Source organism: Tamandua tetradactyla, chromosome 12 (assembly GCF_023851605.1).
Source record: "Tamandua tetradactyla isolate mTamTet1 chromosome 12, mTamTet1.pri, whole genome shotgun sequence".
Taxonomy (NCBI): Eukaryota; Metazoa; Chordata; class Mammalia; order Pilosa; family Myrmecophagidae; genus Tamandua; species Tamandua tetradactyla.
In genome coordinates, this window is record NC_135338.1 from 63,474,511 (window position 1) to 63,485,281 (window position 10,771).

Consider the following 10,771-nt stretch of genomic DNA (forward strand, 5'->3'; position numbering starts at 1 on the left):
AAATAGGCTAAATATACGAATAGGCATTTTTCTGAAAAGCAAATACAGGAGGCTAAAAAGCACATGAAGAGATGTCATTTCATGCAGATCAAGATTACAATGAGATACCACCTCAAACCTAAAAGAATAGTTGCTATTAAACAAACAGGAAACTACAAATGTTGGAGAGGTTGTAGAGAAATTGGGACATTTATGCACTGCTGGTGAGAATGTATAATGGTACAGCTACTATGAAGGACAGTTTGGCAGTTCCTTAGGAAACTAAATATTGAGTTGCCCTATGACCCAACAATACCACTATTTGGTATATTCCCAGAAGAGCTGAAAGTAGTGACACAGACACTTGCACACCAATGTCCATAGCAGCATTAGTCACAATCGCCAAAAGATGGAAACAATCCAGTGTCCATCAATAGACGAGTGAATTAACAAAATGTGGCATCTACATACAATGGAATATTATGCAGCAATAAGACAAAATGATGTCCTGAAACACGTGACAAGATGAATGAACCTTGAGGACATAATGCTGAGTGAAATAAGCCAGACACAAAAGGATAGTACTGTATGATTCCACTTTTATGACCATGGTAAAGGTAAAAGCAGAGGCTTATAATACGAAATACAGGAGACCTAGAGATACATGGAAGCTAGAGATGGGTGAACAGTTAGCTAATGAGGTTGAATTCAAATGTAAGGGGATAGATAGAAGTGAAGGCAGTTCACTAGTGAGTCTATAAGTAGTATTACCATATTGAAGGTGAGCTTGATTGAAAGGGGTTGTCTAGATGTACGTAGTCCCACACTACAAATATAAATAAGTTCTTGCATGAACTACTGCAAAGGTATTAATCTTGTACAAAGACTGCATAAATTTGAGGTATAGGGGGAAACCTGCTACTGCAAGCTATGGGCTATGTTTAACAGGGAAACATCAACAGTGCCACAGCAATACCAGGGGTAAATAATGGAGGTAGGGACAAGAGTTAGGGGGAGGTTTAGATTTCTTATTTGGTGAGAGTGTGTTTATTTTATCTTTCTCTCAGGAACAATGAAATTATTTAAAATTGAGAGTGATGACAGACTGTTGACTCTGGACATTATACATGAGGCCCAATGAATGGAGGTAGCTGAAGGATGCACTGACTAAGAAATTAATTGGCAAATGATGGTATATAAATATGATTGAACATTGTGCTGCTACAAAAAAGAGCAAAGTTGTGAGGCATGCAACATTGTGAATGAACCTGTGGGCCACTGGGTGAGGCAAAATAGGCCAAAAACAAAAGAGTGATTATTGTATGGTCTCATTTAGTAATACTTATAAGAAAACTAGGGCCTAGATTGTAAGCTTTTATAGCAGTCACATTTAGTCCAGAGTGTAAATTGTTATTTCTGGATTTTGAGAGGCTGTTTTATGTATGTATAACCTGATATTCAGAGATAAAAATGAAACCAATCAGTTCGGGTTTAAGGTAATTCAGAATATAGGGATAAGGAAGACATTGTCTGTGTTTTAGAACCTCATTGTGATGGTTTGAAAGGATGCATGGACCCTAGAAAAGCCATGTTTTAATCAAAATCCCATTTCGTAAAGGCAGAATAATCCCTATTCAATACTGTATGTAATCAGATAATTTCCCTGGAGATATGATTTAATCAAGACTGGTTGTTAAACTGGATTAGGTAAAGACATGTCTCCACCCATCTGGGTGGGTCTTGATAAGTTTTCTGGAGTCCTCTAAGAGGAAACATTTTGGAGAATGAAGGAGATTCGGAGAGAGCAGAGAATGCTGCAGCACCATGAAGCAGAGTCCATCAGCCAGACCTTTGGAGATGAAGAAGGAAAATGCCTCCTAGGGAGCATCATGAAACAGGAAGCCAGGAGAGAAAGCTAGCAGATGACACGTGCTCACCATGTGCCCTTCCAGCCGAAGGAGAAACCATGACTGTGTTCACCGTGTGCCTTCTCAGATGAGAGAGAAATCCTGAACTTCATCGGCCTTCTTGAACCAAGGTATTTTTCCCTGGATGCCTCTGACTAGACATTTCTCTAGACTTGTTTTAATTGGGGCATTTTCTCAGCCTTAGAACTGTAAACTAGCAATTCATTAAACTCCTCTTTTTAAAAGCCATTCCATTTCTGGTATATTGCATTCCAGCAGCTAGCAAACTAGAACACTCATCTACTCTTTGAGGCCAAAGGAAGAAAGGTTTATTTTGTCTGGAACCTAAATTTTCTGAGCACATAATCTAACACAACCTGTCTAGATAGATCATCCGGGGACCCAGAATAAAAATGAGGGACCTTAATCCTGTATAGCTTAATGTAATGCCTGGATACATCCTAGAATATATTGAGCAGATAGTAAAAAATGATTGGCAAAGTCCCTAGGGATAAGTGAAAAAATATGGAACTATTAAACTTTATTTGCAGGGAACCCCCAACACTGTGTTAAACATTAAGGACACCCAAATCAATAGGCCAAGGCTTTGATCTTGAGGCTTGCTCTTGTGAAGCTTATGCATGTAGCAGAGAAGCTTAGCCTACCTATACTTAAGCCTAAGAGTTACTTCTGGAGGACCTCTTTTGTTGCTCAGATGTGGCCTCTCTCTCTCTAAGCCCAACTCTGTAAGTGAAATCATTGCCCTCCCCACTACATGGGACATGACAACCCAAGGTGAAAGTCTCCCTGGAAGCAAGGAAGATGACTCCCAGGGATGAGTCTGGCCCGGGTACTGTGGGATCAGCAATGCCATCCTGACCAAAAGGGGGAAAAGAAATGTAACACATAAGGTATCAGTGGCTGAGAGAGTTTAAATAGAGTCGAGAGGGGTACTCTGGAGGTCACTCTTATGCAAGGTTCAGTTAGACATGGCTACCTACCATAACTTGCCAAACCCCAACCAAAACCAGTCCTGCCCAAGTGCTGGAGAGGATGCAGAGAAAGAGGCACACTTATCCACTGTTGGTGGGAATGTCAAATGGTGCAACCACTGTGGAAGGCAGTTTGGCGGTTCCTCAAAAAGCTGAATATAGAATTGCCATACGACCCAGCAATACCATTGCTAGGTATCTACTCAGAGGACATAAGGGCAAAGACACAAACGGACATTTGCACACCAATGTTTATAGCAGTGTTATTTACAATTGCAAAGAGATGGAAACAGCCAAAATGTCCATCAACAGACGAGTGGCTAAACAAACTGTGGTATATACATATGATGGAATATTATGCAGCTTTGAGACAGAATAAAGTTATGAAGTATGTAATAACATGGATGGACCTAGAGAACATTATGCTGAGTGAGTCTAGCCAAAAACTAAAGGACAAATACTGTATGGTCCCACTGATGTGAACCGACATTCGAGAATAAACTTGGAATATGTCATTGGTAACAGAGTCCAGCAGGAGTTAGAAACAGGGTAAGATAATGGGTAATTGGAGCTGAAGGGATACAGACTGTGCAACAGGACTAGATACAAAAACTCAAAAATGGACAGCACAATAATACCTAATTGTAACGTAATCATGTTAAAACACTGAATGAAGCTGCATCTGAGCTATAGGTTTTTTTTTTTTGTCTGTCTGTTTGATTGTTTGTCTTTTTTTTTCTTTTTCCATTTCTTTTTTTTACTATTATTATTATTTTTATTTTTTTCTCTATATTAACATTCTATATCTTTTTCTGTTGTTTTGCTAGTTCTTTTCCTAAATTGATGCAAATGTTCTAAGAAATGATGATCATGCATCTATGTGATGATGTTAAGAATTACTGATTGCATATGTAGAATGGAATGATTTCTAAATGTTGGGTTAATTTCTCTTTTTTTCTTTAATTAATAAAAAAAGAAAACAACAACAACAACAACAACAAAAAAAAAAACAGTCCTGCCAACCCTAAAGAACACCTAGGGTGTTATGTAAGATTCTACAAAGGTTCCATGCACTAGAGTAACCTTCCAGAAACCTACAACCTCTAGATGGGTCCCTGGACCAGTTAAAACCCGAAATGCAGAGGGACCAACCTCTCTAGAACATCAACTAGTTCCATCCCCCTATCCCTTATTACTGACAGCCCCTTAAAACATGAAAAAGTTAGAAAGGGCATAGCCCAAATACCCCTAAAGAGTTAGAGAAAGACCAAAGGTGAAAGGTGGGGTTATACAGAGAAGGTAGAATTTAACAAACGAGTATGAATCATTACATTGATATTTCTTTTAGCCTCCAGTATCTTATTGCAGCTAGAAGTAAAAACATAAAATTGTGGAATTATAACCCATATCAAACTCTGAAATCTGCCCTACAACTAATGGTTGTTGTGTTTTGGAATATATTGCTTTTTGTATATATGTTATTTTTCACACACACACACACAAATAAAAGATAAAAGAATTGTGTTTTTAGGATGTTGGCTTGAAGATTGCTTTCAAGATCCTTTTTTGTAATTTGAATATGTAAAGTAGGTTGGAAGTATTGTTGTTAAGGAAATTTTTTTCCCCTAAAGTAAAATAACTGATTGTTGCAGAATGATAAACAGGAATATGTAGGACAAAATGGATGGATATAGAAAGTTGTTGAAGTCTTGTTAGAAGTGAATTTTATTAGTTGTGGTTAGGGTTGGCTAAGATTTTATAGTTTCATAAGATTTTTCATAGTTTTCTTAACAGATGCAGCTCCATGCAAAACAAGAATTTGGTTTTCATTCTGTTAAAATGGCAGTGTTTTCTCGGATTATTTGTTTGCTTTTTATGCTGGTTTGAAAGGATGTATGTACCTTTGAAAAGCCATGTTTTAATCAAAACCCCATTTCATAAAGGCAGAATAATCCCTATTCAATACTGTATGTAATTAGATCATCTCCCTGGAGATGTAACCAAATCAAGAGTGGTTGTTAAACTGGATTAGGGGAGGTGTGTTTCCACCCATTTGGGTAGATCTTGATTGGTTTACTGGAGTCCTATAAAAGAGGAAACATTTTGGAGAATGAGAGATTCAGAGAGAGCAGAGCAGAGTGACACAGCCACGAGAAGCAGAGTCCACCAGCCAGTGACCTTTGGAGATGAAGAAGGAAAATGTCTCCCAGGGAGCTTCATGAAACAGGAAGCCAGGAGAAGAAGCTAGCAGATGACGCCATGTTTGCCATGCGCCCTTCCAGATGAGAGAGGAACTCTGACTGTGTTCACCATGTACCTTCTCACTTGAGAGAGAAACCCTGAACTTCAATGGCCTTCTTGAACCAAGGTATCTTTCCCTGGATGCCTTATATTGGACATTTCTATAGACTTGTTTTAATTGGGACATTTTCTTGGCCTTCAAACTGTAAACCAGCAACTGATTAAATTCCCCTTTTTGAAAGCCATTCCGTTTCTGGTATATTGCATTCCAGCAGCTACCAAACTAGAACACTCTTAGTGAGAAGCTATAAAAAGGTTTTTAACCATCTGAATAATCTGCCTAGATGACAAATATTTTATGTTTTATTGGACCAATATACTTATGTATGTGGTATGTATACTGACTATCTCCTTCCTTACTGTTTTAGACAATGCCTTCTCACTTTAAAAAAAATTATGACTTTTAAAAATCATGTTAACTCCTCTATTTACTTTTAAACTTTTATGTCACCTTGATTAAATAAATAACAAAAAAAAAAAACCTAAGAGGAAAAAACATTTCTGTTTCTATTTCTTGTGAAACTAACCTTCTATTTATGTCTGTCTGCCTGTTCATGTACATATGCTATTTTTCACAAAAAAAAAGAGAGAGAAAGAAGAGTATAATAGAGAAGATAGGATTTAACAAATGAATGCGACTGCTGAGTCAATATATTGACATTTCTTTTGGTCTCCAGCGTCTTGGAGAAGCTAGAAGAAAAAATGAAAAATTGTAGACCTGTAACCCATACCAAACTTTAAAATCTGTTGTATAACTATGTGCAATTTTTCACAATTAAAAAAAGTTTTAAAAAGAGAATGCTGCATGAAAATGCCACAAAATACTTAAAACGTCTAAAAAATAAATATTAAGAAAATTCTTAAAGAGCTCTATTTGAACTGCTTAGAAATAATTAAGTGCCTGATATAAATATATAAATTGGTACTTCTGAAGTAAAAGAGGAAAAAGAAGAAAAACTCCGAGCAGCAAGATTCAGAAACCTTAGTTTTGGGGATGTGAGGGTAGTTCAGTGATAGAATTCTCGCCTGCCATGTGGGAGACCCGGATTCGATTCCCGGTCCGCGCACTTCCCAAAAAGCAAACAAGCTCTGAGTGAATGTAGACAGTTGTAAAAAAATTTATGAAGGTAAATTCTGTCTGTCATAGTCAGTGCTGACCAAAAATTAATGTATCTATTTATCATGTATTTCAAAAAAAAGAAAGCTTCTATGTCAAGCCACGTACTCACATAGACTAAAATAAAGTGGATTGTTAGTCTGCTGTTAAAGTTTTTATTTTTTTTTTAAGTTTTTCTTAATCATCTGCATACACTGTGTACAAAACAAAGCTCTTACTGGTTAAATTTGTAGAGGTAAAATAATATTAAAATGCATAAAATTCCTAAAATCCTGACAATATTCTCACTATCCATGTAATATCCTGACACTAATCTGTATGATGTTGAGCAATGATATGCTGTTGTTAGTCATAGTTTTAGTTAATCCTGAAAAGCTACAGATCAAAGGAATAACCAAATTGTCAGTTGCGTTGCTTTGCTCTAATACTTCTCTAAAGGTATATATGGTCAGTTATAGTCAGAGCTCCATCTGTAAAAGGAAAACTTTAAAAGAATGGTAGGACAAATATATATATATTATATTTTATCTGTCAATTAACATAACTGGTAAATGTGTAGAAGTGAAACAAAGCAAAACCTCTGCTATGGTTTCTTAATATAAGACAATTGTCTAATGTTTTTATTTCTAAAAGTAGCTTCATTTAAAAATGGTTAGAAAAATTAAAGCTCAGATTGTAAGCTTTAACTGTTATTGTTTTAAATTCTGAAATGCTTTCTCCTTTATGTAACCTACTAGTTCCCTGGAACTTTAAGTACTTGTGTGACATTTGAGACTCAGATTTCTCTAAGAGAAGTCCATACAGCAACTGTTAAAAAAAAACAAAACTGAAAATGATCAAAATCCGATTAAAAATACGATGGAACTGATCTGGTTAAAACTAAGATAAATCAATACACAACGTAAAGAATAATATTGTCTGTATTTTAAAGCTTTAACTTTTGTGTGAGATAAAAAGAAATGTTTATTTTGTCCAAAATTCACACTATCTAATTTAATCTGTCTAGTCAGTTAAATGACCTAACTCAGCTTTATTTGATACAGAACCTGGAATAAGGAACAAAATCTTAGTGTTCTGTACAAGTTAATGTTATGCAATGATGCATTTCAAAGAATTTTGGGGCAGAAAATGAAAAAGTGTTTGCAAAGTCCCTTCAGGGACTGGGAAAAATAGAATAAGCTTCCCCACCTGGGGAATTCTTGACATTTTCTTAAGCAAGAGGGCTTCCAATTTAATAAGCCAATGCCACAATTTTGAGGCTTGCCCTTAAGAAACTTATTTCTGTAATAGTAAACTGAACCTACTTATGATTAGTACCTAAGAGTCATCTCCAGAAAATCTCTGCTATTGCTCAAATGTGATCTCTCTCTAAGCCAAATTTTCAGCTTCTCCCCCTGACCCCCCCAAATGTGGGCATACTTTCCAGGGGTGTGAGCCTGGCCCTGGCCACATGAAACATAACAGGCCCTGGCATCATGGGACATAACTCACCTTGGCATAGCAGGACTTAACTGGCCCCGGCATCATGAGACATAAGTTCCAAGGATGAGTCTGGCCCTGGCATCATGGATTAGTTGACCAAAAGGGGCAGAAAGAAATAGAGTTTCAATGTCTAAGAGATTTCAAGTTAAGTCAAGAGGTCATTCTGGAGGTTATTCTTATGCAAGTTTCAGCCAGATATTCCAAACTGCCACAATATGGCAATCCCCAACCAGTAGTGTTCCTGGGAACTCTGAAAGATATCCCGCACTCTATAAAATTTTACTTATTAAGTTTGTTTTTCAAAGACTTGAAGCCTCCAGATTGTCCCAATGCCAGAGAAGCTCTGAAACCCAGAGATACTAGACTATTCGAGAACAACAACCGGTTTCATTGTCCATCCCTCTGCCCCTTAATAACAATGCCCCCTTTTCAGCCTTGAAGCAGTTAGAGAGTTGTCACCCAGATGTCCCTCAAGATTGAGAGATATTTATCAAATGAGAGGGAAGAATTGTAATCAAGAAATCAAGATTTAAGGGATGATTTTGATTACTGAATCATATCCCTTTTTGCTTTCTGGGATATTGGAGTAGACAGAGAGGAATACCTGAAATCCCTAAACTGTATATTCAGCTCCTGATATCTGAAATGATTGTGAAAGTCCTTACCTTGTGCCTTTGTGACTATAAGAGCTGTGACTCCTGGTATCTGGTTATTTTCTTGTACAACAAAGGCCCTAATGAAGAATTTGAAGTCAGTCATTAAGTAGCTTCACCCCTGGATATTTGTAAATAGTATCAACTAGACTCTACTACTGAAAGATAGCCTGTTTCCTTTCCTTTTGGCTTACACCTATAGTATTGAAATGATAGCTCTGCCCCCGCCCCACTTCAACTTATGTTCTCCTGTTGAAATGATGATGACTACACTGCCTCCTTTTCTGCTTAGAATTTGCTATTCAAAATGACTTCATCTCTCTTTGCTAAAATTCTTAAAAACCTTGAACCTCCTAAAGCCAGGGAGACAGATTTTGGGCCACTAGGCCATCTGTTCTACCACCACCTGCCTAGTAACAAACTCTTTCTCTCTTTGAAACTCTGGTGTCTCAGGAATTGGTCATTGAGTGCACAGGTGAAAGAATCCACAGTGTTTGTCCGGTAACAGCGTGAGCACCTAACAGGAAGGGATTTCATCATGATCAAACCCCAGGACCTGGGCCAGGGCAGGCCCTGGGGAAATCTCCACTCAAATGCAATAGAGACACATCTCCGTGAAGTCAGCAGCCTGACAAGTACCCCCTATTCTAAAAGCACAGGGGAACCAGCCCAAAGGAGGCAAGACCCAAAGACCAGGACCCATCCCGAGGAGCGGAAAACTAAACATGGTCTCTTCACAGAAGGGAAGCCCCTTCAGGCGTAAATAAGAAGGAAATTCGGATCCACACCACAACGTGGGTAAACTTCAAAAACATTCTACAGAGGGAGAGCAGATAGACACAAAAGGACACACATCCTAAGATTCCCTTTACATGAAATGTCCAGGTCAGGCAAATTCACAGACGCAGGAAGTAGAATAGGGGTTGTGAGGGGGTTGGGAAAATGGGAGGAGGGGATGGCTGCTTAAAGACCCGAGTTTCCTTTTGGGGTGATGCTAGATGGTGGTGATAGTTGCACAAAACTGTGAATGTACCAAACACCAGTGAGTTGTACACTGTAAAGTGATTAGAATGTGAGTTCCATGTTATGTGAATTTTATAGGAATTTTTAAAAAAAAGAATGGGTTGCTTAAAAACATATGTTCTACCCCTTATATGGTGAGGTCTGTCAGAGTGGAGTTAGGTTCTGTATTTTGGTGCACAGTTCACAGGTTTGGAGTTTTTCTTTTTCTTTTTTTTTTTTAAACAACTGACCCCTTCATTCCATGCTTGGTATTGTTGTGACCAATCTTTTATACAATTATCCTGGGATATAATAAATTTAAAAAGGATGACAGTGGGCTTTTTTTTTCCAAGTTTGCAATTTCCTGTCCTTTATGTTACCTAAAAAAAGGTCAAAAGTCATAACTCAAGTCCAAGACAATGTTGAGCAAGTTTTAAAGGGACAAAAGCATTCCAAAAATGAACACTGAAAGCCTCTTGGCCTTACAGAGCAAGTTCCACAATCACAGTAAAAAACCACCCTTCAGGGGCAAGGAATGGGCAGAAACGCCACCAGCACAGAGGCCATAGGGATTTTATATCTTATTTAAATCATTTTATTCTACAGGGAACCACTTCTGGTTGAAATAATACTCTACTTTTGAAAAACTCTGTATAACTTTGCATGCAGTTGATAAGAGAGCCGGTGTCACAGAATTCTCCCAGTGGGTTTAAAGGAAAGGGGGAGAGGTTCCTCCCAGTTCCTAGAAGCCTCCTCCAATTCTGCCCCTCCTTCCCCACCAAGCTGGCCTCGGCCACCCCAGTTGAAAGCCCTCTGCGGCCACTCACTCTTCATGTGGGGTCTCACCACTCTACGGACCGAACCCTGGGGAGGGGAAGTTCCTCCCCACATGAGGGAAAGATGAAGGGATCTCACCTTGGACGGGTTGACCTCAGCCCCTCCTGACGCACCAAGGCCCGCACACGGCCAGTGCCCCTTGGCCTCCCGGGGCCCACGCGATGGTCACGCGTGTCCTGCGGGGGTAGCAAGGCGAGAACCAAGGCGCCCAGATGGGGCCCCTCCCGCAGGGCGGCGTACCTGTCCGGGCGCACCTGCGGACACCTGCACCGCAGAGGGCCTTGGGGTAAAGGGAAAAGTCGCCCCAAATTCAGCATGTGGACACCGCAGGAATCGCCTACGGAAACGTGAGGACAGTAGAGGTATGTTGTTGTTGAAGTCAGGAAGAGCGTTGTGTCCAAGCCTCAGGTAAAGTTGGCCCTGGACGTCACTCCGAATTCAAGCGGCTGAAGTCAAAAGCCAAGATTGCAGTTGCGCAGGGTACAGGCCCGTGACTCGAGG

General features: G+C 39.1%; 1 protein-coding gene across 8 annotated transcripts in view; it reads right to left on the minus strand.

Annotated features, from left to right (window-relative positions):
- The window catches only part of LOC143652226 (uncharacterized), a 43,087-nt gene that overhangs the window by 31,701 nt on the left and 615 nt on the right, over positions 1-10,771 (minus strand). For 2 of the 8 annotated variants that reach the window (XR_013160517.1, XR_013160516.1), the window contains exons 3-4: positions 8,444-8,511; positions 7,788-7,853 (exon numbers count right to left, since the gene is read on the minus strand). The exons of 5 other annotated variants lie outside the window; for them this stretch is intronic. The gene's annotated coding sequence lies outside the window, so the exon portion shown is untranslated. Of the gene's footprint in view, positions 1-7,787; positions 7,854-8,443; positions 8,512-10,348; positions 10,770-10,771 lie in introns of those variants that run through there. One more of the 8 variants, XR_013160518.1, reaches the window with a different exon arrangement.